Raw genomic sequence first — 22,450 nt, forward strand, 5'->3', positions numbered from 1 at the left:
CCAGGCCTGGTGGTCATGTCAACCAGGTGCTCTGCTCCATCCAGGAGGTAGGCACACATTACCCAGCTGAGGCCAGGCGGGCTTCTCTTCCTGGAAGCTGAGTATTTTAAGCAGAGAGATACAAAAACTGAAAATAACGAGCTGATTCATGCAGTCATGAACACCCTGAAAGAAACCAGTTGTTTCTCTGCTCTCTAGATCCCCTTAACTGCCCTGTTTCTCATCCTTCCCAAGATCTGGCTATTTACTTTTCATTCAGTTATATGAGTTAGTTCATATTCTTCCAAGAAAGTTCCTCCACCTACAGTTAACCCTAAGAGACTAGGTCCATTATTTGTAGCCAAAAAAACCCGGTAGGTATAAGTTTTAACCCTCCTAATAACCTCATTTTGTGTCATTATTATCCCTATTTTAATATAAGGTAATTAAGCTTCAGAGAAGTTAAAAAATGTGCCCTAGGTTGCATAGCTAAGGAGTGTCACAGTCACAATTTGAACCCAAATCACCTCACAGAGGCATGACAGGAGGGTGTTTTTTGTTATGAGTGCAAAATGAGCTCAAACCCCTAGTTCCGTGCTTTCTGCATACAAACCCTGATCACATCAATGTCTCCAAATTCCTGTAGTTCTCTCTAATTTAGAAATATGGGGAAAATAATGCTTATTTCATAGCGTTGTTGAGGGTTGATGGAGGTGATGCATGTGAAGGCACCTGGCCTGGAACATGTGCTTAACACACATTAATATCCCTTTCCTAAAAATGGACATTATTATCTCTGCAGAGTAAATTCAACAAAGTAATTGACACTTTGTTTAGTCCAAAGATTAGTGCTTCTGAGTTGACTCAAGCACAATGTAGTGTGTGTGTGTGTGTGTGTGTGTGTGTGTGTGTGTGAGACACTTCTATTTATGGGGGTTTCCCTCGTATCTCTATCCCCCACCTGTGTCCTAATATCCTATCTGCGGAAGGCCTATCAGAAAACGCAGACGCTCTTAGGAAAAGAGCACAGGGCTTCATAAACATGGATACAATCTAAATCTTCCACCCAACATGCCTTTGAAGAAGGAAGAGAGCAAGAGTATTCATTCCTCTCAAAGATGATGAAATGAGGCACAGAAACACTAAATGTTTATCTTGAGGTTACACAGCAAACCAGAGGTCTGGGACGACCCAGGAATTACAGACGAGGCCAATTGACCTGGAAGAAAGAGAACAGGTCCTCCAAGTTGCTGGTTTCGTCACTTCCTCCACCTTCTTCCCTTCTCCCTACTCTCTTTCCCACTTCATAAAACAGCTCCATCATTTAAACATCCACATCAGCCCAATTTCTAAGAAAGCTTCCCCCGAGCTCTGTCTATTACACATTTTATCTTTCTCTTCAGAGCTGTGACCTGCTTAAAATGTTTGTATAATTCTTTTAATGGGGAAAAAAAAAATCCCCCAAAGTATGTTGCCTATGCTGGAAAAATTAAGGCCCCCCCCTTATAATACATAGTTAAAGAGAAGTTGTTATTTGTACTAAGATTTCTGATGCTTCTTCAGAGATAAATTCAGGTTTTCCCAGGATTGAGATTGTGAAAAGTACAACTAAAAGACCTAGATATTTAGTCAGTCCGTCAACAGATATTCACAAACTACCTGCCACAAGCAAGGAATTTACCAGAGTTGACATTAGCTTAAAACAAAAGGGAATAAAAATTCACACACCTTGAAGTTATTCAACATAACTGTGACTCTCATGATTTTTCTGGTTTCTAGAGCCAAGAAAATAATAGCCTACAAAGAAATATGATAATTTCTGAGATTTGTTTTCTTCTTCTCCACATTCATTTCTTCCAGTCTTGAAGGTTTTATTTGAGAGTTCTTTGTTATTGAAAAGGTAATATACAACAGCAAAAATTTTTAACTTAAAAATCATCTACAGGGCCGGCCGAGTAGCACGTTGCTTAGCAGTTGGCCAGCTCTGAGGAGCAGGGCCCCGGTTCGGATCCCACATGAGGGCCAGTGACGCTGCGCCCTCTACAGCTAAGATGGTGAACAACAGCTCAACCTGGAGCTGGGTTGCCATGAGTCGCCATAGGTGGCCATCCAATAGCCTGAGAGTGACTGCCTCACCTGGGAAAAGCTCAATGATAACACCAACATGGGCCAGTGAAGCGATGTCCTCCACAACTAGACTGAAGAACAAAAAGGACAGCAACTTGTCTGTTCCCCTTCCCGGATTCCCCAGTGCTGTTCCCCTCCCCCAATTCCCCAATAAAATCTTTAAAAATAAAATTGTCTATAATCCATCACTTTGGCACAGCAAGCAACTTGCATATGCACATTTTGTTTTTCATACACACACAGGTTATTTAAAGTTACAAACATGATGTATTTGATATTTTGTATTCTATTGTTCGTTTTATCATAAATTTTTCCCATGTTTTCTTCTATATGTCTGCACTTAAGCGTTTGTTATAAATATAAAACATTCCATTATATTGATGACCCACAAAATTTTAAGCTGTTCTTCTAATGTTGGACATTTCAGCTATTTCTATTTATTCTATTATAACTAACACAATAGAGAATATATTTCATGCATTTGAAAATTTTTAAATCTTTATTAAATGACTTTATTAAGAAAAATTCCTGGGTATAGTACTTTTATAGCTCTTCCTATGTAATATCATGGTTCATTCCCCCCAAATTTTACCAATTTTCAACGCAACCCACAATAACAAAAACAATGCAATTTCACTGCACTCTCAACTGTATTATGTGTTTTGCGGCTGCTCAGCTTGGGCCGGGCATTAAACCGCTGTTCCTCAGAGATCAAACTCTTGAGTGAGCTCTTAACCAACTGAGCCACTCGGCCGGCCTTTGTATTGTGTGTTTTTAATCTTTAGTCATTAGCAAGAAGACAGTATCACAGCATTGCTATGGTTTGCACTCTTGATTGCTGTCAGTGAGGAACACATATCCGCGTGTTTGTTTGCTCATTCATTCCTCATGTGAGTGAATTTCTTCTTAGGAACTGTGAATTTATCCATGGAATTATTTTTTCTCTCAGTTAGGTTTATTGAAGTATAACTTACATATTATAAAATTTACTCTCTTTAATGCACAGTTTTGACTTGTAACAAATATATGCAATTATGGAACAGTTCTATCATCCCCCAAAAGTTTCCTGTTGCCCCTTTGTAGTCAACCTCTCCCCCATACCTTTAGCTCCTGACACTTGCTAATCTGTTTTCTTTCCCTATGTTTTTGTCTTTTCAAAAGGAATGTTATCTATGCAGCAGTGTGTGAAGTTCTGGCTCCAGGTTGGTAGATCACACTTTCTGGTGTATTTCAAGTGCTAACTCTTGCACCAAGAGTTTTAAGACCTTACCTAATTTCCTTGAGCACCTTAGGCATTGTGCTGTGTAGTTTCTGCCTCCCACCTGCTTCACAGCCCTTATGAATATTCATGAGATAACCTTAGAATGCAAGTGTTGCAAGAACCTCTCACCACAGGTTTGCCCTCCAGTCTGTAATAGTACTTGTAGAGAGGAGCTCACCCTGGTGCTTAAGTTTTCAGGGAAATTAAGATTTTGGAATTTCCTTCCAGCTTAGGAGTTCAAGCTATTTTGAAGGGTTTTAGGCCTGAGGAGGATAATGCTTTATACTTCCCAGGTGATCTTATTGTTGCTTCTCCCTTCATTAAAGTGATCACAGCATTCCTAGCCCCTCCTCTTCTAAGTGTCCAGTCTCCTGGCAGCGGGTGGGAGATTTATGCACGCGACCCTGGTTAGTACTAGCAGATAATGAAGTCCATAATCTACAGGGGCCATGGCTTTCTCCCTACTTGCAAAAGCATCCACCTCCTTTCCCCTTGCCCTGGAATATAAATCAGAACATCTCATTTAGTAAGGGGACCCATTCTAAGAGAGATGCTCCCTCTGTCGTCTGAAACACCACCTTTATCCTGAGCCTCTGAGCAGCCCGATCCCCCCCAGTTCTCTTCGCTTGCAGCTTCTAGGCGTTCATGACAGTTATGTACCTGCCCTACAGCAGCTGCCTATTTGGGAGGCTAAACTATTACCAAGTTCACCTGGAAAAACGTCATCCTGATTGATTAGAACAGTGAATTGCAAATTTAGATCATTATAACCACCTGAGAGCTTTAAAAAATCCCAGCGTTTAGTCTGTATCCCAGACCAATTAGCTCAGAATCTCTGGATATGGAACCCAGGCATCAGTATTTTTTAAAGCTCCTCAGGTGTTCCAACCCACAGCCAGAGTTGGGAACCAATGAATAATACTGCAGGGGCCCAGCAATTCAGCTTCCGTTCATCTTTCACTTAAACCAGATTTAGGCCCTCCCCTGAAACGAATCTTTATAAAAATGAAAACTCAAAATAGTTGATCACAGTGCTACACCAATGAGAAAGGTGTTTTTTTTTTTTTGCGGGGGGAGTCGGGGGTGGGAAAGGGGGTTGACCGACTTTAGACACAGAAAGTATTTTGCTATTAGAAGCATTCGATATTCAAAAACAAGATGGAGTCCCCTAGAAGTCATTTGGCCCTTCCCTCTGCTTCCAGGGAGTAATGAACGTAACCCTCTTTTTGTTAAAGACCCCAGGAGAAGCACCTGCGCTGCGTGCACTGCAGCCTCATGGCACACGCGTTATTTGTGTGCGCGCGCTGGGTTATGGGCTGTTTTCCGCGCCGGGTGGGCGAGCGCTCGCGCCCTCTACTGGACTGAGGCAGATTCGCTCCTGATGAAACAATTGTTTCTTCTGCCTGAGCTCATGGGTTCATTTCCTTGAGCTCACCAGAAAGGACGCGGCTTCGCCAAGACCTCCTGGCATTCCTCTGCCATCTGGCATGCCACTGGTCTGCCTGGGGACGTTATTTCTTTTATTGCGGGATAGCAACATAAAGTAAATTGGATGAAAGTGGCTGGGACGCGGAGCCCTGCTGCTTCTCCGATAGGCTTTGGGTGTGTATGTTGTGATACAGGGTATCCGTTGCGTGTTGCGCGGTAATGGAGGCACCGAGACTGGGATGTAACTCCCACTGGTTATGGGAGCAGTGCGTTTAAAGGGAGACGAAATAATATTTCCAAGAAACTCAAAGGTGTCAGAAAGGAAAATACTTTCCAATCATAAGCAATTTGAAGATGTGATTTTTAAAAAGGCATCAATCAAGACATATAACCTGTCATTTAGGAGATTTGTTCACCAGAGGAAGACCTGATGGTACTCACCGATTAGGGCTTCAAGTGGCATCTCCTCCTAGGTGATGAAGGCTGGCTCTCCCGGGTCAGGGATCCTCAGTGTACAGGTGCTGCTGCTATGGCTGCGCGCATCCTAAGAGCCGCACACCCCACCTTCCTACTGGAACCCCACCAGAGGTTAGCATCGGGAGGTTCCAAGGTGCATCCCTTTCACCCCTAGTCTCTTCCCCCTAGTTCTCTCTCAGGGTCAGGAGGTTCACGGTGAAGGCAGCGAGGAAGGAATGAGATCCTGGTCTGCCTCTCGCTGCCTGTCCTCACCGCTGAGCCTCACTGGGGCTGGAGAAGTCAGTGCGGCAGAGCTGGCTGCAGGCTCGTCACGGTTGCTATGGTAACCAGCAGCGGACGCCTCGGTGGTGGCTGCGAAAGGCAGCAGAAAGAAGGTAACAGAAAAGCGATGACGTGCTGAACTCTCCCCTGGACATCTGTTGAGCTACAAGAGATCTAAGGGAAGTGGCGTTCCTGGATGGTACCCTCCAGAATATCTGTTCTGCAGCCTCAAACCAAAACCAAAACCAAAGCCTCCCTCCTCCTCCGGCTCTCTTTCCCTTTCTTCTCCTTCCCAATCCTTACCTCAATACACAGTAGCATTTTAAGGGTTGCAAATTCCATCACTATCCCGAGGCTCCTTGCCTCAGGGAATCCTGCTAAATGGAAATTAGTGCATAGATGCCTGACAGAAGGGTGCAATTTCAAAAGGTCTTTTAGGGGTTCAGAACCTTACACTCCTCACTTTGCTCCTACTGCCCATGTCTGAGTGGTCTTTCATATTGCAAAACAAACCCCCTGATTGTTACAGCCATGGAACTTGAAAGAAATCTGCCAAGCACTAAAAGAAGTCAGATGGAAGACAGGATGGATTTGAATAAATTTCTATCAGCATTTGCTTATTATAATCAGAGCAGAAAGAAGCCTTAGAGATTATTTTCTCTTCAAGGATCATTGGCCTCAGTATGATATCCTTCTGTTGCTCCGTGGTGGCCAAAAGCAGATTGACTCCAGCCAGCACCCTCAGCAGAGGGCTGACGACTCAGTGAGAGGAGGCTCTTGTTTGTCCCTACTGGTATCTCCTAATCTTGTCATCATCTACCTCATTAGTGTTCTTCTCATTTCCATAGCCATTAATGAGAGGAGTTGAGCTGACAGATCAGGGGTGTGGCTTAGAGGTGGTCCTTGCCCATCATCCAGAGTCCCTCCTTCATCACACCACTCACATCAATGTCTGATCCACCTACAAATCTGCAGGTGTTTGGCTCCAGTTCTAGAATGAGGAAAAGGAACACGTTTTTACTGAGCTCCGACAACATGCTTAGGCTTTTCATGGGTTATTTCATTTAATCCTCCTGTCAGTCTGTGAGATTCTACATCATTGTTTTATAAATTAAGAGCATAAGGGCACAAAGAAAATGTTACTTGGTTGTGTAAGACTATTCAGCTGAGTGGTTAAAGTGGGGATTCCCACCCAGTTATGTTAGACATGCTAGCTGAAAGCACGAGGCCATCTGGGCATGGCCCAAATATTATTAGAGTAAACTTCCTGGGATGTCCAGAATCACTGATAATGTTTCCCACCTCTCATTTACTGATTTTTATCTATCTCCACTGTTTTTAAAAAGACATAAAATGTTTATTTTAGAAAACTTGAAAAGTATAGAAACATAAAGGAATAAAAATCATCTATAATCCTACCACCCACAGAAAACCATAATTAATATTTCTATTCCCTCCCAGTCTCTTTTCTTTCTATCTTTAAATGAAGTTAAGACCTCCATAGGCTGAAGGTTTGTGTCCCCTATCTTGCCGCATTCATATGTTGAAATCTAATCTCTAATTGATGGTATTTGGAGGTGTGGTCTTTGGGGATTGATTAGGTCAGGAGGGCCAAGACCTTGTGAACGGGAGTAGTGCCCTGATAAAACAGACTCCAGGGAGCTCCCTTGCCCCTTTCACCACGTGAGGACAACAAGAGAGCACTGCCTTCTGTGAATCCTCACCAGACACTGAATCTGTTGGTGCCTTGATCTTGGATTTCCCAGTCTCTGAAGCTGTGAGAAATAAATTTCTGTTGTTTATATCACCCGGTCTATGGTATTCTGTTATAGCAGCCCAAATGGACTAAAACAAAGACCAAATGTAAAACTGTATCCTGCTTTTCATTTAAAATAACCTTGTGAAAATTTCCCACTCATTAAGTTTCCTTAAAAGACATTATTTTAAATGTTACACAATATTTCATTGTATGACTGTGTCAAAATTTCTTCTATTTGAGTTATTTTTAATTTTTATTGATTGCATATAACTGTAATACACATTTTTTCTACATAAATCTTTCCCATGTTTGTGAAATTTCCTTGCAGTTGAGTCCTGGAAGCGGATCAACAGTATGAATATTTTTTTAAAAAATTATTATTAAGACTTTTTAGAGCAGTTTTAGGTTCACAGCAAAATTGAGATAAAGGCACAAAGATTTCCCATATGCCCCCTTTTCCCACACATACATAGCCTCCCCCACTATTGACATCTCCCACCAAAACGAGACATTTGTTACAATTGATAAACCTACATTGACACAACATTATACCTGAAGTCCATAGTTTACCTTACAGTTCGCTTTTGGTGTTGTACATCTATGGATTTAGACAAATGTATAATGACATGTATCAATCATTATGGTGTATAGAGTATTTTCACTGCCCTAAAAACCCTCTGTGCTCTGCCTATTTATTCCCCAACCTCTGGCAACCACAGATCTTTACTGTTATTACTGTCTCCATAGTTTTGCCTTTTCCAGAAAGTCATATAGTTGGAATTTTACAGTATGTAACCTTTTCAGATTCGTTTCTTTCACTTAGTAATATGAATTTAAATTTCCTCCATGTCTTTTCATGACTAGATAGCTTATTTCTTTTTAACACTGACTAATACTTTGTCTGGATGTACTGCAATTTATTTGTTCATTCACCTTCTGAAGGAGATCTTGGTTGCTTCCAAGTTTTGTCAATTATTAATACAGCTGCTAAAAACATCTGTGGGCAGGTTTTTTTGTGGTCACAAGTTTTCAGCTCCTTTGGGTAAATACCAAGAAACATGACTGCTGGATCATATAGTAAGAGGATGTTTAGTTTTGTAAGAAATCACCAAATTGTCTTCCATCCTGGCTGTACCATTTTGCATTCCCACTAGCAATTAATGAGAGTTCCTGTGGCTCCACATCCTTGTCAGCATTTGAGGATGTCAGTTTCAGATTTTGGTCATTCTAATATGTGGATAGTGGTATCTCATTGTTTTTTTTTTTTAAGTTTTTTATTGGGGAATTGGGAGGATGGGAACAGTGCTGGGGAATTGGGGGGAGGGGAACAGACAAGTTGCTGTCGTTTTGTTCTTCAGTCTAGTTATGGAGGACGTTGCTTCACTCGCCCAAGTTGGCACCATCATTACGCTCTTCCTGGGTGAGGCAGATCAGTTGCCGGCTTCTGGACGGCCGCTCACTGCGGCTGCTGGCCGCTCATGCTGGCTGCTGGCTGCATACGGTAGCCCATGGCAACCCACTACAGCCTACCGTCACTGGCGACTCACAGCAGCCCAGCTCCAGGTTGAGCTGTTGTTCAGCCGCTTAGCTGTAGAGGGCAGTGTCACTGGCCCTCATATGTGGGATCCAAACCGGGGCTCTCTGGCGTCCCAAGCCAGTTCTTAACCATCGTGCCACTCGGCCGGCCCTCTCATTGTTGTTTTAACTTGCGTTTCCCTGATGACATATAACATAGAGCATCTTTCCATATGCTTAGTTATCACCTGTATGTCTTTTTTGTCTCTACTAAGGTCTTTAGCCCATTTTTTAATTGGGTTGTTTGTTTTCTTATTGTTGAATTTTAAGAGTTTTTTTATTTTGGATAAAAGTCCTTTATTAGATGTGCCTGTAAATATATATATATATATATATATATATATATATATATATATATATATATTTTTTTTTTTTTTTTTTTTGAGCCATCCTGCCACCTGTTGGCAACTCAGCAGCAGCTCAGCTTGGGTCGGGAATTGAACCGGTGACCCTGTTGCTCAGAGCTCGCACTCTTGAGCGAGCTCTTAACCAACTGAGCCACTCAGCCTGCCCTGTAAATATTTTCTTCCAGTCTGTGGCTTGTCTTCTCATTCTCTTGATATTGTCTTTTGTGAATAGAAGTTTTTAATTTTAATGAAGTCCGGGTTATTAATTATTTCTTTCACAGATTGTTTCTCTGGTGTTGTATCTAAGACGACATCACCATACCTAAGATCATCTAGGTTTTCTCCTATGTTATCTTCTAGGAGTTTTACAGTTTTGTGTCTTACATTTAGGTCTGTGATTCATTTTGAGTTGATTTTTGTGACAGGTATAAGGTCTGTGTCTAAATTCATTTTTTGCTCTTGTATGTCCAGTTGTTCCAGCTCCAGTTTTTGAAAAGACTGCCTTTGCTCTATTGTATTGTCTTTGCTCCTTTGTTGAAGATCAGTTGACTATATGTGGGTCTATGTCTGGGCTTTCTTTTCATTTCCATTGATCTATTTGTCTATACTTTCTCAAATAGCACACTGTGTTGATTACTGTAACTTTATAGTAAGTCTTAAAATCAGTCCTCCAACTTTGTTCTTGTTCAATATTGTATTGGCTATTCTGGGTCTTTTGCCTGTCCAAATAAACTTTATTTAAAATTAGTGTATCGATATTCACAAAATAACTTGCTGGGATTTTGACTGGGGGCTGCATTGAGCCTATAGGTCAAGTTTGAAAAAACTGACATCTTGACAATATTGAGTCTTCCTATCCACTAACATGAAATATCTCTCCATTTATTTAGTTATTTGATTTCATTCATCAGAGTTTTATAGTTTTCCTCACATAGGTCTTGTACTATTTTCTTAGGTTTATATCTAAGTAATTTATTTTATTTTTTAAGATGCTAATTTAAGGTATGGATATTTGTAAGACTTTTTAGTCCTCCTCCCTAGTGGGGATTTCTGACTCCCTGACCCCTCCACAAGGCATGCACAGTCCTGTTCCACTCATACCTCCCTGCCCCTTCCCCCACCCCTGGTGTGCCCTCACCTGGGATTTGGCATTTAAGTTGTTTATTTTACATACCGCTTGGGAAATTAGGGTTAGTTCTTTGTAGCTTTTGTTTGTTTGTTTTGTCAGAAGAACTCAGTATCTCTTTATCATTTTGAAATGCATTATAAACAAGAAGTGGTAAAACACTAGGCTTTAGGGAGGAAAGATTTAAGGTAGAAGTGGTGAGCTTTCCAAGGTCCCGTGGTGAATCAGGAATGCTGGAATGTAAAGTTCACTCACTACTGACTCTGGTGGTGGCCTTAGTTCCATCTTGTTATATAGCAGAGCTGCCCTTGATTTCCCTCTGATTGTCACATTTTATTTGAGTGTTTAGCACTGATGGGATGATTAGGTAAATTTAATAATGTCATCATAGAGGGTTGGGCTTGGATGAGGGGACTTCTGAGGAAAAGCAACTAGAGTAATAGACCTTTCAAAGGTTGAGAGATAAGATTGCTTGACGTTAGTGATGATCAGCCAAAGTGAAATGCAAGGAAAGCCAGTCCAATACTGACTCCCTTCTTCCTTGGGAGAAGGTGTCAAAAAAAGGAGGACATGCAGCAGAGGGTAGAAGTGGATGCAATATCTTCAATCCTTTTAAACATTTGTTATTCCCCCATTGAAGAAGTTAAGTGTGGCAGGGCAAAAAGAGGATCTATTCCCTTTGACTATTTTAAAATGTGCCTTGTAAATCCACATCAGGCTGAAAGGTTTTTGCTCTTGACTATAGGGGTTCAGGCTGCTGCGAAATTGCTAGGCGCGGATATAGTGTGGTAACAGATTTTCCATAAATTCTTTATTGAGCTATGTCAGAGTGAATTTCTGAATATAAAAACATAATATTTAGCACTCATTTCACTAAAGTAAGTGTAAGATGAATATTTCACCAAATAGTTTTTGATAACATGTACAATTAAGGAACTGAATTTACTGCAATTCAATTGACAAAACGCCTATACATTTTTGCAGCTTTTTCTTCCACAGACTAGAGCTATGCAAAAGTAGAATGTCTACTTATGAATAAAAGTATTTACCATCTATTTTTCAGAGTTTAATTTCTGTAAGAGAACGCCTGAGATTTAACGTAAAAATCCATGTATTTGAACATGGAACATTTATGTATTAGGGTTCTTCAGAAAAATAAGTAAATATATATATATTTATTTATTATAGGCATTGGCTCACACAGTTATGGAGGCCAAGCAGTTCCATGATCTGCCATCTGTGACACCAGACACTAACCAGACACTAATCATGTTTCTTTTCCTTAGTGACAAGTTTATTTTAAGTATCTTGCAATATACAATAGGAGGCTTTTCCCTGGCCCTTCCACGGTGTCAACTACAACTGGCTAACATCGATTGAAACCAGTCTAGCCAATCTGAGTCTGTGCAGTTAGCAACTGGGAGATTCCGATATGACCTCAAGAGCTAGGCAGAACCAAAATTCACACTATCGTGGAATTAACATGTAAAGACTTGGTCCTCACTGACCCACTTCCGAAGTGAGAGGTGCCTGAAACTATTGCCCAGAAACAAAACGAAAAACCACAAGGAATGCAGGACTTCAACCAATCAAACACTACCGAACTAAAAGTCCTTTGTATTTTCTCTTGCTCTTCCCATACCTTACCTTAGTTGGCTAAGTTCCAAAACCACCCAGTCAGACCCTCCTAAGTTAGAATTTATGGAAATGCATAACCTCTTCTTACCCCCACCTCTTAAAACTTGTCTCAAGCCTTTGTATGGGGAGATATATTGGAGCTTTGTCCCCTGTCTCCTACTTGGGCAGCCTTACAATAAATTCCTTTTCTCTGCAAAAGACTGCTGCCTCAGAATTTGGTCTTTCTGTTGTGTGGTGGGCAATGGGCCCACTTGCTCAGCTCAGTTACATCTGCAAGCTGAATAACCAGGAAAGCCCATGGTATAATTCAGTCTGAGTCCGAAGGCCTGAGAACCAGGAGCTCCCTTGCTGGAAGACAGGAGAAGATAGATGTCCCAGCTCAAGAAGAGAGAGAGAATTTGCTCTTCCTCTGCCTTTTTGTTCATTTGGGGGTCTCAACTGTTGGACAACACCCATCTACATTGCTGAGAGCAGACCTTCTTTACTTGGTCTACTGATTCAAATGCTAATCCTATCTGGAAACACCCCCACAGACACACCCAGAAAAAATATTTTACCAGCTATCTGGACATCCTTTGGCCCAGTCAAGTGGACACATAAAATTAACCATCACAATTTACTTAAGCAATTTAACCATAAGTGAAAAGGATCACTCCATTTTCTTTCCCTCTTTCCAGTCTTTCACCAGCTATTCATTTGCATTTGTATAAGATATACTGACATTTCTTAAGAACCAGGAAGTCATTCCCTTCCCCCTTATTTTACACAAATGATAAGGAAATCAAGGCTTAAAGAGGTTAAATGACTAGTTCAGGGTCCCACTAGCAGCTTGTCTGTTTCCCTTCCCCTAATTCCCCAGCGCTGTTGCCATCCCCCAATTCCCTAATAAAAATCTTAAAAAAAAAAAAAAGGTCCGCCTGGAATGATAGGCTAACACCAGTAAGAAGAGATTTAGCAAGAATAAATACCAGGGGTGCCAAAAAAATGTATACACATTTTAAATGATGTTATCTATGCTCAAGTAGTAGTTTGCCGTAATCAGAAGTGTCTGGACGCTGATGGTAACCACTTTGAGCACCTCTTGTAATTGCAGAAGTCAAACATGACTTGTATTCATCTTTTGTTATCAGTATATATTGAGTATACAATTAATATAGTTTTTTCCTTTCTTGAAATGTGTATACATTTTTTTTGGCACCCTCTGTATAATGATCCACACTGTGGAGCGAAAAATCCATTGCACAGTACAGACCTGACTTGGCTGATGTTCATGTGAAACAAAATGTGGGGAGTGAAGTCCACCACAGGCTCCATAAAGCCCCCAGGGAGAAGCAGCTGCTAGAACAGCTAAGCATTCTCGGGGACTGTGTTAATAGGCAGAGAGTGATCTGATGTTGCGGGGAGGGACCAGCCTGGGGTACTTGGTGCTGGCCAGGTCATGTTTGTACCACTATATGTGGCATAGGGTACAATGTTCTGAGAGGAGCCTTGATTAATTGTAGTCCATCCAGGGAAGGGCTCCAGCAGCTGGGCGTGTTTAGTTTGGAGACGTCTGAAGTACATGACTACTGCCTTCAAATATCTGACAAGCTGTGAAATGAAGAAGAGGCATGTGGCTTGTTCTGTCACTTTTAGGGCAGAAGTAGGATCATTAGGGCAGAAGGTTAATGGGAGACAGATTTCTGCTCAGTCTAAGAATTTTCCAACATTGCTGACTCACAACAGAATGGTCTGGGAGTGTGCTCAGGGAAATGCTGTGGTCCATGCATCAGAGATCCTGTAGGAGGATACGTATTGTTAAAGAGAAAACAACAGGCCCAAAATGGCACCACTCGTGCTAAAAGCCCATGATACCAAATCTAGATTTAATATCTGATCTAATTGAAGTTTCAACATCTCCCAGAAACATCATCTTCTAAAAAATTAAAACAATCTTATGGGAGCTTCCTTGTAAACAACTAGTTGCTTTTTCTCTTGCTGCTTTTAGGATTCTCTTTGTCTTTAACCTTTGTTATTTTAATTATATTGTGTCTTGGTGTGGGCCTCTTTGTGTTCAACTTGTTTAGGACCCTCTGAAGTTCCTGGGCTTTATGTCTATCTATGTCCTTCATCAGGAAGCTATCGGTCATTATTTCTTCAAATAGTTTCTCAATCCCTTGCTTTCTCTCTTCTCTTGTGGTATCCCTGATTCAAATGTTTTTGTGCTTGATGTTGCCCCAGAGGTCTCCTAAACTATCTTCATTTTTTTCATTATTTTTTCTTCTTGCTGTTCCGATTGGATGTTTTCTACTACTTTGTCTTCTAAATCACTGATTCAATCCACTGCTTCATCTAGTCTGCTGATGATTCATTCTTTATTTCAGTCATTGTATTCTTTACTCCTGACTTGTTATTTTTTATGGCTCCTGTATCCTTTTTTATGCTTGCTAGCTCTTTGTTGAATTTCTCACTAAGTTAATTGAGCATCCTTGTAACCATTGTTTTGAACTCTGTCTCTGGTGGGTTGCTTGCCTTAATTTTGTTTAGATCTTTTTCTGGAGTTTTCTCCTGCTCTTTCATTTGGGACATATTTCTTTGTTTCCCCATTTTGGCTGCCTCTCTGTGTTTGTTTCTATGTATTAGGTAGATCTGCTATGCTTCCCAGTCTTGGCTGGGTGTCCTTATGTAGTACATGCTTTCTGGAACCTAGTGGCACAGTCTCCCTGGTCACTTATGCCAGGTGCTCCAGGAGTGTCCCTTGTGTTGGTTGTGTGTGCCCTCCTGTTATCGTTGAGACTTGATTGCTGTTGGCAAGTCAGTGGGTGGGTTGTTGCTCAGGCTGACTTGCTGTGATGTTTGGCCATGTCCACAGCTTATATGCTGCTGTGCGAGGGACTTAATCTACAGAGTGAGATTCACCATAGTGGGCTCTGCTGAGACCACCCTTTGGGTGTGCCATTTGTGGGGCTAATTGGGCGGTGCTTTGCTGTGGTCTGAAGCTGCCCCCCAGGTATGTTGGTTCTCGGGCCTCTTAGGAGGAGCTCTGGTGCAGGCCCAGGTCAGTCACTGCCTGTGACTGGCTGGGGACTATTTGATAGAAACTACAAAGCAATCTGCGGTTATTCATTGCTTGTGCTGGACCTGGAGGAGCATGGAAGAAGTCATGCTGTGAACTGAGGATGGCTGCCACCAGTACCAGACCTGGGGCAGCTCCAGAGAAGCCCAGGACATCCCGAGGCCTGCTGCCACCTGTCAGCTCCCATAAGGCTCAGTCGCTCATAAAGCCTGGTGTAGTATGCAAGTTGGGTGAGGCAGAAGTATCAGGGAGTCACTAGGGTGAGGTGAGTGTTCACCAGGTTAATGTAGATTCTTGTTTGGTGCCAGTGCTGATTCTTGTGTGGTGCCAGGTTAATGTAGATTCTTGTTTGGAGCTACTCAGTGAAAGTCTCAGAGCACACTGAGAATAGTAGCCTGAGGCCTGTGGACTCCCAAGAGTTGTCCAAGAAAGAGTACAATGTAGGTGGGGCTGGCTGTTTGTGAAAATGGTGCCTCAGGCATTGAGTGAATTCGGTGGGGCTGGGTTCCAGGGAGTCACCAGGGTGGACCAAGTGTGTGGAGCAAGCAGAGTTCACCAGGCCAATGCAGATTCAGATTTTATCATGGGAGGGGCTCAACATGGGAAAGATGGCGCCCACCTGCCTGCTGCACAGGAGGATGATTCTACACAAGGAAATGACAATTGTCTCTCCAGTTCTTGCCCTGAAGCCACACAACTCGGTCTCTCCCTGTATGTCTTTGACAGCTCACGAGTCACTGTCCCTCTGCCAGAGCCCATGGTGAGTGCCTGAGAGCGAGTGAGTTTGTGCGCAGGCCCTTTAAGAGGATGTCTGGGTTTCCCGCAGCCTTCAGCCCCACCCAGATGGTCAGAATTCCCACTGTTTTTCACAGTGAGATGTTGTCAGGGATCCTCTCCTTGGAGCTGGTAGTCTGGGCTGGGGTCCCTCACTCCTCTGGGGGGAACCTCCATGGCCAAGATATCTTTCTGAAGTCTCAACTACCACATGTAAGTGTGGGGTTGCCTATTCCATGTCTCTGTTGCTCCAACCAGTCCAGATGTTGCTTCTTCTTTATATCCTTAGTTATAAAATGTCTATCCCGCTAAACTTCAGATGGTTCTCCAGGTTGATAGTTCTATAGTTTAACTGTAATTTTAATGTTATCTTGGAAGGAGATAAGCACAGCATTTATCCACTCCACCCTCTTGGATCATCTTAGGACATTTTGTTTCCTTTATTTTTTTCTCAAGTTCTGGTAGAAGTGTCATGGTCAGCCTAAAAGTCATAGTTCTGAAACTGTATTATGTTGCTCCAATGAGATAGCCTGAACTTGGCTTATAGTAAGTCCCAGACTGCTGTAATTGCATATCCTGGTACCTCTTTATGTTTCCTGAACAGGTTTCTGTCTTAAAAGCATTTGTGCTTTAGACTATAGCTACTCTAGAACACTGATTTTCTTTCTTCTGTAGCTCTCCATTATACCCAGTGGTAACGATAGTCAACATTTATATTTTGCTTATTTAGAACACAAACATGGCTCTAGGTGTTTGTCCTACCAACTGCTCTGTTAAGTACTTACTACTCTCGTTCTAGTTGTCATTGAGAAAATGGAGGCAGAGAAGTTAAGTGACTTACTCAAGGTCACAAGTTAGTAAGTGGCAGAGTCAGAATGTGAACCTAGCACTCTGGCTCCAGAGTTTTTCTTCTAACCACTTTGCCCTTCTGTCTCTCAGCAGGCATCTATAAGCAATGTATATTTAATCAAGTGACCAAGGGACCAAAGTTCCAAATGAGTTCTGACGTGGTGGCAAGAAACCAGGTGGTAGCGGGCTTCCTCTGTCTCTCCTCTTTCCATGCTTCCCTTGTTCCCTGGAGACCAACTCTGAAGCCCTTCCACTGTATTTCCTTCCCCAGTCTTGTTTCCTGGGATTGGCCACTCTCCAGCTCTACTACCAGCTTTGCTTGGCTCAGGGCTTTGGAATGCAAGACACAAGACTGAGCTCCTTAGAGTGACTAACATCTGTTTGGAGTGGTTAGTGCCTGTTTTTGTGTCACTTAGCAATTCTTCCTCCCCAAACACAACGTTCTCCATTTTCCTAAAGATACAAGATGGCATATATTTATTTTTAAATCAGCATGAATTTTTAATACATTTAGCTTTGGGAATTTATCAACACTTCCACTGTCCCTTTCCCCTCCCCCCACCCTAGGGGATAATTAAAGTCACCCCATGGAATTGCAAAACCAGTAGGCCTGGGGTGCTGTTTGAGGATACGGGGTTGTAGAAATCACTTTTTGCCTATGACTTGAAAGTAGATGCTAAATAGGAACTTTCTGATGATGACTTTTCAGGTCAGGTGGAGATAGTGCTAGGACCAAGCCCTACCTATGGCTTTGTCCAAGGCAGAGTAGAAGGGGGGCAGGTCTGTGCCTGACATCTCTTGCTTTTGTTCCTATTAAACACAGCTGAGCCCAAGGGTAGGAAGAAACAGAGGTGTGTCCATGGGAAACTTGTCCTCCTTTATGTGGTTTCCCACACAAATAGGAGTCAGCCCCTTTCCTTCGTTATAATCAGCTGAGTCACTAGCACCCAACAAACTATGCCAGTGAATAGTCTCTATTGCAGGAGGCCCCTTGGGGCTTAAGGGTTGGGAGAGGTCCTAGGCTTGACGCAATAAAGGAGCAAGTCACTACCATCCTCTACCTGGACTATGAGGATGCACCCTGGAAACACATGGAAGTCAGTGCTCTTCCATGACTTAGTCAAATCTGCTGAGACAAAAGCCAGATGGGGGCCAGGCTTGTGGGGTCACTCAGAGAACCTCTGTTCCTTCATTCCTGTCTGGCCCTTACAAGGTGACAGGAAGGGGGAGGATAAATGAACACCAAGGATACTTCAAAATATCTTTAGATCTAAGGTGAAAGGTCCTATGTTTGAGTTCCAGCTTTACCATCTATTAATTGTGTGATCTTCAGCAAATCAATGAACTTCTCTAAAGCACATATTTCCTTATAAATTGGAATAGAAATCTCAGTTTCTCTCATTTTGTAGGCGTGGGTAAGGATCAAACGACAAAGCATATGGAAATGCATTGTAAACTATAATGGTGCTATGAGAATGTAAATGATGATCATAAAGTTCTACTTATTTTAGTTAAAATAAATAATAATAGTTTCATCAGTTTGTTCTTCTGCTCAGTTTTTGACCAGAACTGTGTAAATTATAGAGAGCTTTGATTTTTCTCTCACCTTCTTTCCCTCATTCTACCGCAGGCAGCAGGCAGCATGGGGGCTGTAATTGGGAAGTACAGGGCAGACTTGCCAGTAACATAGGAGGTATGGAAGAGGCAAGTACCTGTGTACTCATCATAGTAAGGAGATAGAATTTGACAGAACTCAGGGTCAACTGGGGGAGGCCAGCCTGGGTCACAACAGTAGGACCGCCTGAGGCAGAGCTGGCCATCTGGCAATGTGTAAGTGTGAAACAAAGGTAGTCTCAAGCCAAGTGTGAAGCCCTTTGAAGACAGATATGTAACATAAAGGATTTCAGCCCTTTGACTGTGTCTCTCCCTCCAGAGTGGGGCTTACTAACCTGGGCTGCTCAGAAAACCCTGGTCACCTCCACTCTGGATCTTGATTGGATGGAATAAACTGGAATTCCCATGAGGGAGGACCTGCCTGTCTACACAGCAGCCTTCAGTGTCACGGTCCAAATGAAAACTATGTCCGCTGGCAGATTTGGAACCTGCTTGTGCATCCATAGCCCCCAAGGATTTCTGGTTCCAATTCCTAAGCAGGCGACATTGCTCACTGAAAGGAGAGCTTCCATTTTTGGTATCAAAAACTTTATCCTTAATGAATCATCGCTGCTTTCTGTGTTGGGGACAAGAGTTCTAGCAGTATGGATGCTGTTGTTATCCCCTAAGAGAGAGCTTAAGGCAAAGAAAATCAGAAAGCTCAAAAGAGAACAGCTCAAAGGAGAACAGAGGTTTCAAATCATTCTCAACCAGCCTGTTAGTCCTTAGAGAGTAATGGGTAACCAAGGGCAAAGCCCAGGGTCTCAGGTCCCAAATTAATATTATCCTATTCCTAGAGGTAATTTTGTAGACTAAAAAGGCAAAAAACAAAACAAATATACCAACTAAAACCAAAACCAAAACCAAAATCGACCCCTGTGAATGATTTTCCAGTAGGATTATCACAAAGGCTTAGTGCTTTGAGTAAAAAACTCTAGAAACGCAGACTTACGGTCTTCCTGAGGTGTCCAAAATAAGGAAAATAAGCTTTTGATTATTTTTTGGCTTAAGGCAGGGGTTACAAATTGGCCAGAGGCAGGTAGTCAGCAGGTGTGTTTCATTTGACCATTTTGTTATACCTGCGCAGTGTTTCAAAGGCAATGTAGCAGAAACTGGGGGTGATCTGGTTGAAACAGACTCTATGGACACTTAACAGGACTGAGAAGATGGTGAGAACAGGGCCTCTAATTGGGCATGCCAGGGTATTTAATAAGATAGCTGGGTTTATAATCTGGTGTGAGGAGGTGCGATGCATGCACATGGAGAGAACTAATCCTAACTCTGAGCAGCAGATGGACAGTGAGGGATGAATGACAGGTTTAAGGACCAGGAAAGCTCTGAGGAGGGAGAGCGCACTCTCAGCTGGGTGGTAAGGAAAGGCTTCTAGGAGGAAGGGGACTGATGCAGCGTTTGGAAATGAGGGTGGTGGAGAGGTGTATTCTGGGAATGAACAGGGAATCTCCAGGTGTGTTCAGGAGACAAATAAGCAGGCTGAGGCAGAGTTGGAGAGAAATGGGAGGTCTTGAATGAAGATGAGCAGAAACCTGCTCTGAGTCTCAAACCTATTGAAGCAAATGTCTCCTGATTGACAGAAGGATCTTTGGGGGTGAGAGTAAAGGCACCAGAAGCATAAGCTGAAGCTGCCTGAGTAAGGCTTACCTCTCTTCCCTACTGCTGAGCCACCTGAAGGGCTTTTCAACCCTCTCCCTTCTTGGGAGGCAATGACCTCCTCAGCTTTGTTGGTCAGGCTATGGCTAGTAGGGGTCACCTCTCTCATCAGCAGAGTTAAGGGCTGTGAAAAAAAGGCTAAGGAGTGGCAAGGTCATAGTTGACATCATAAGGCAGTTGGAGGCCTGCCACCAAGAGTTTGTTCACTTTACTCACTCCTCTTCCTGCCCAGAAATAGTCAAGGAGCATATGAAACATAGCTCAGCTCAGCGCCCTTCCCTCTACCCCACCTCCCTGTACATACATAAACACACACACACACACACACACACACACAAACACACACCAGACTCTGTAGATAAATAGTTCCCTCCGTGTGTGTTTATCAGACATATCATATACATAAGTAGATATGTAACCTGAAACAGCAGATTCATGCTACACACATACAAAAGCATGTATGTGTATATACAGAAAAAAATATATGTATCCAAAAAATGTATTCACATTTTAAAAAAGAAAAAAAATGTATTAAAATTGTAATACTCAAAAGATGAATACAAGTCACGTTTGACTTCTGCAAGTATAAGAGGTGCTCAAAGTGCTTACCATCAGTGTCCAAACACTTCTGATTATGGCGAACTACTGCTTGAGCAACATTGACCAAAGTGTTAACATCGCTTAAAATGTGTATACATTTTTTTGGCACCCCTGGTATGTATGTATGTGTATATATGTATGTGTGTGTGTGTGTGTGTGTGTATTTGGATTTTTTTTCTTCAGAAAATGAAAGTCAGAAACATGGTGTCACATAGGAAGATGCAGCCTTTAAGTAAATCTATAGTCCGTCCTTAGTATTTAATTTGGTCTTGAAAAATCCTGTAGGGTCTCTGTGCCAGCCCTTCCCCTCCCCACCCTTCCAGGGTTTCCAGGACCACCATTTCCCACTCCTTCTCAAATTATTCTTTCCTGCACTCCTGCATCTCCTTTTCCCATTCAAAGCCCACATCACATCTCAGCTAGTGCCATGGTAGAAATTAATCTCAGAAATAAATTTGCACTAAGATGTAAGTGTCTAATAGTTTGATTTTAGAACCATTTATTGGGAGGGACTTCAGAAATCATTTAGTTCAACCTCTTTATCTTACAGATGCGGAGACTGCAACCTATAGAGAGGAAGTGACTTGCCTGACGTCCCAGAAACAGAGACAGATCTGGCACTAAAACCCAACTGTCCTGACTCCCAAGTCCCAGAAGCCTAGTCTTTCCCCTCAGAGAATGGTCCATGGCTAATCCAATTGTAAAAGCTGGACGGGCCGGCCGAGTGGCGAGATGGTTAAGAACTCGCTTGGGATGCCAGAGGGCCCCGGTTCGGATCCCACATATGAGGGCCAGTGACACTGCCCTCTACAGCTAAGATGCTGAACAACAGCTCAACCTGGAGCTGGGCTGCCATGAGTCGCCGGCGACGGCGTGGGCTGCAGTCCCTGTGGCAGTGGGTTGCCATGGGCTACCGTGTGTAGCCAGCAGCCAGCGTGAGCGGCCAGCAGCCAGAGTGAGCGGCCAGCAGCCGCAGTGAGCGGCCGTCCAGAAGCCGGCGACTGATCTGCCTCGCCAGAGAAGAGCGCAATGATGGTGCCAACTTGGGCCAGTGAAGCAACGTCCTCCACAACTAGACTGAAGAACAAAACGACAGCAACTTGTCTGTTCCCCTTTCCCCAATTCCCCAGCACTGTTCCCATCCCCCCAATTTCCCAATAAAAATCTTTAAAAAAAAAAAAAAGCTGGAGCCTGGGGGCAGCACTCCTGACACCTACCTCTGTGTCAGCCTCCATCCAATCAATCACCAAGTCCTGTATCTTTTACATGCACAATTGACCTCTAATTTGTCCATTTCAACTTTTCTGGTATAAGCTATCATCATCTCTTTGCTTGGACCTACCAGACACCAAACCAATGTCCTTATGCTTCTTGAATTCATCTTGTAGAAAGAGTGATGTATTTTTTCTTTTTTTTTATTGTGGTAAAATGTGCATAACATAGAACTTACCATTTTAACCATTTATTTTATGATAAAAAACACATACCATAAAATTTACCATCTTAACCATTTTAAGTGTATAGCACAACAGTGTTAAATATATGCACATCGTTGTATAACAGATCTCTAGTACATTTCATTTTGCAAAACTGCAATTCCATACCCATCAAACAACTCTTCATTTCCTCCATCTCCCAAGCCCCTGGCAGCCACCATTCTACTTTCTGTTTCTAAGAATTCTGCTACTTCAGATAGTGCATATAAGTGGAATCATGCAGTATTTGTCTTTTTGCCAACTTTTAAATTGGATTATTTTTGTCATTGTTGTTGAGTTGTAGGAGTTATTTATATATTCTGGATACTAATCCCTTATCAGATATGTAGTTTGCCAATATTTTCTCCCATTCCATAGGTTGTCTTATCATTATGTTG

At 42.5% G+C, this 22,450-nt stretch overlaps 1 protein-coding gene across 2 annotated transcripts in view; it reads right to left on the reverse strand.

The window, feature by feature from the left end:
- MICAL3 (microtubule associated monooxygenase, calponin and LIM domain containing 3) overlaps nt 1-5,683 on the reverse strand; it is a 220,152-nt gene extending 214,469 nt beyond the window's left edge. For both annotated transcript variants that reach the window (XM_019627037.1, XM_019627036.1), the window contains exon 1: nt 5,237-5,683. The gene's annotated coding sequence lies outside the window, so the exon portion shown is untranslated. The remainder of the gene's footprint in view (nt 1-5,236) is intronic.
- Nucleotides 5,684-22,450: the final 16,767 nt, after the last annotated feature.

This window comes from Hipposideros armiger, unplaced genomic scaffold, assembly GCF_001890085.2.
Source record: "Hipposideros armiger isolate ML-2016 unplaced genomic scaffold, ASM189008v1 scaffold_703, whole genome shotgun sequence".
Classification (NCBI taxonomy): Eukaryota; Metazoa; Chordata; class Mammalia; order Chiroptera; family Hipposideridae; genus Hipposideros; species Hipposideros armiger.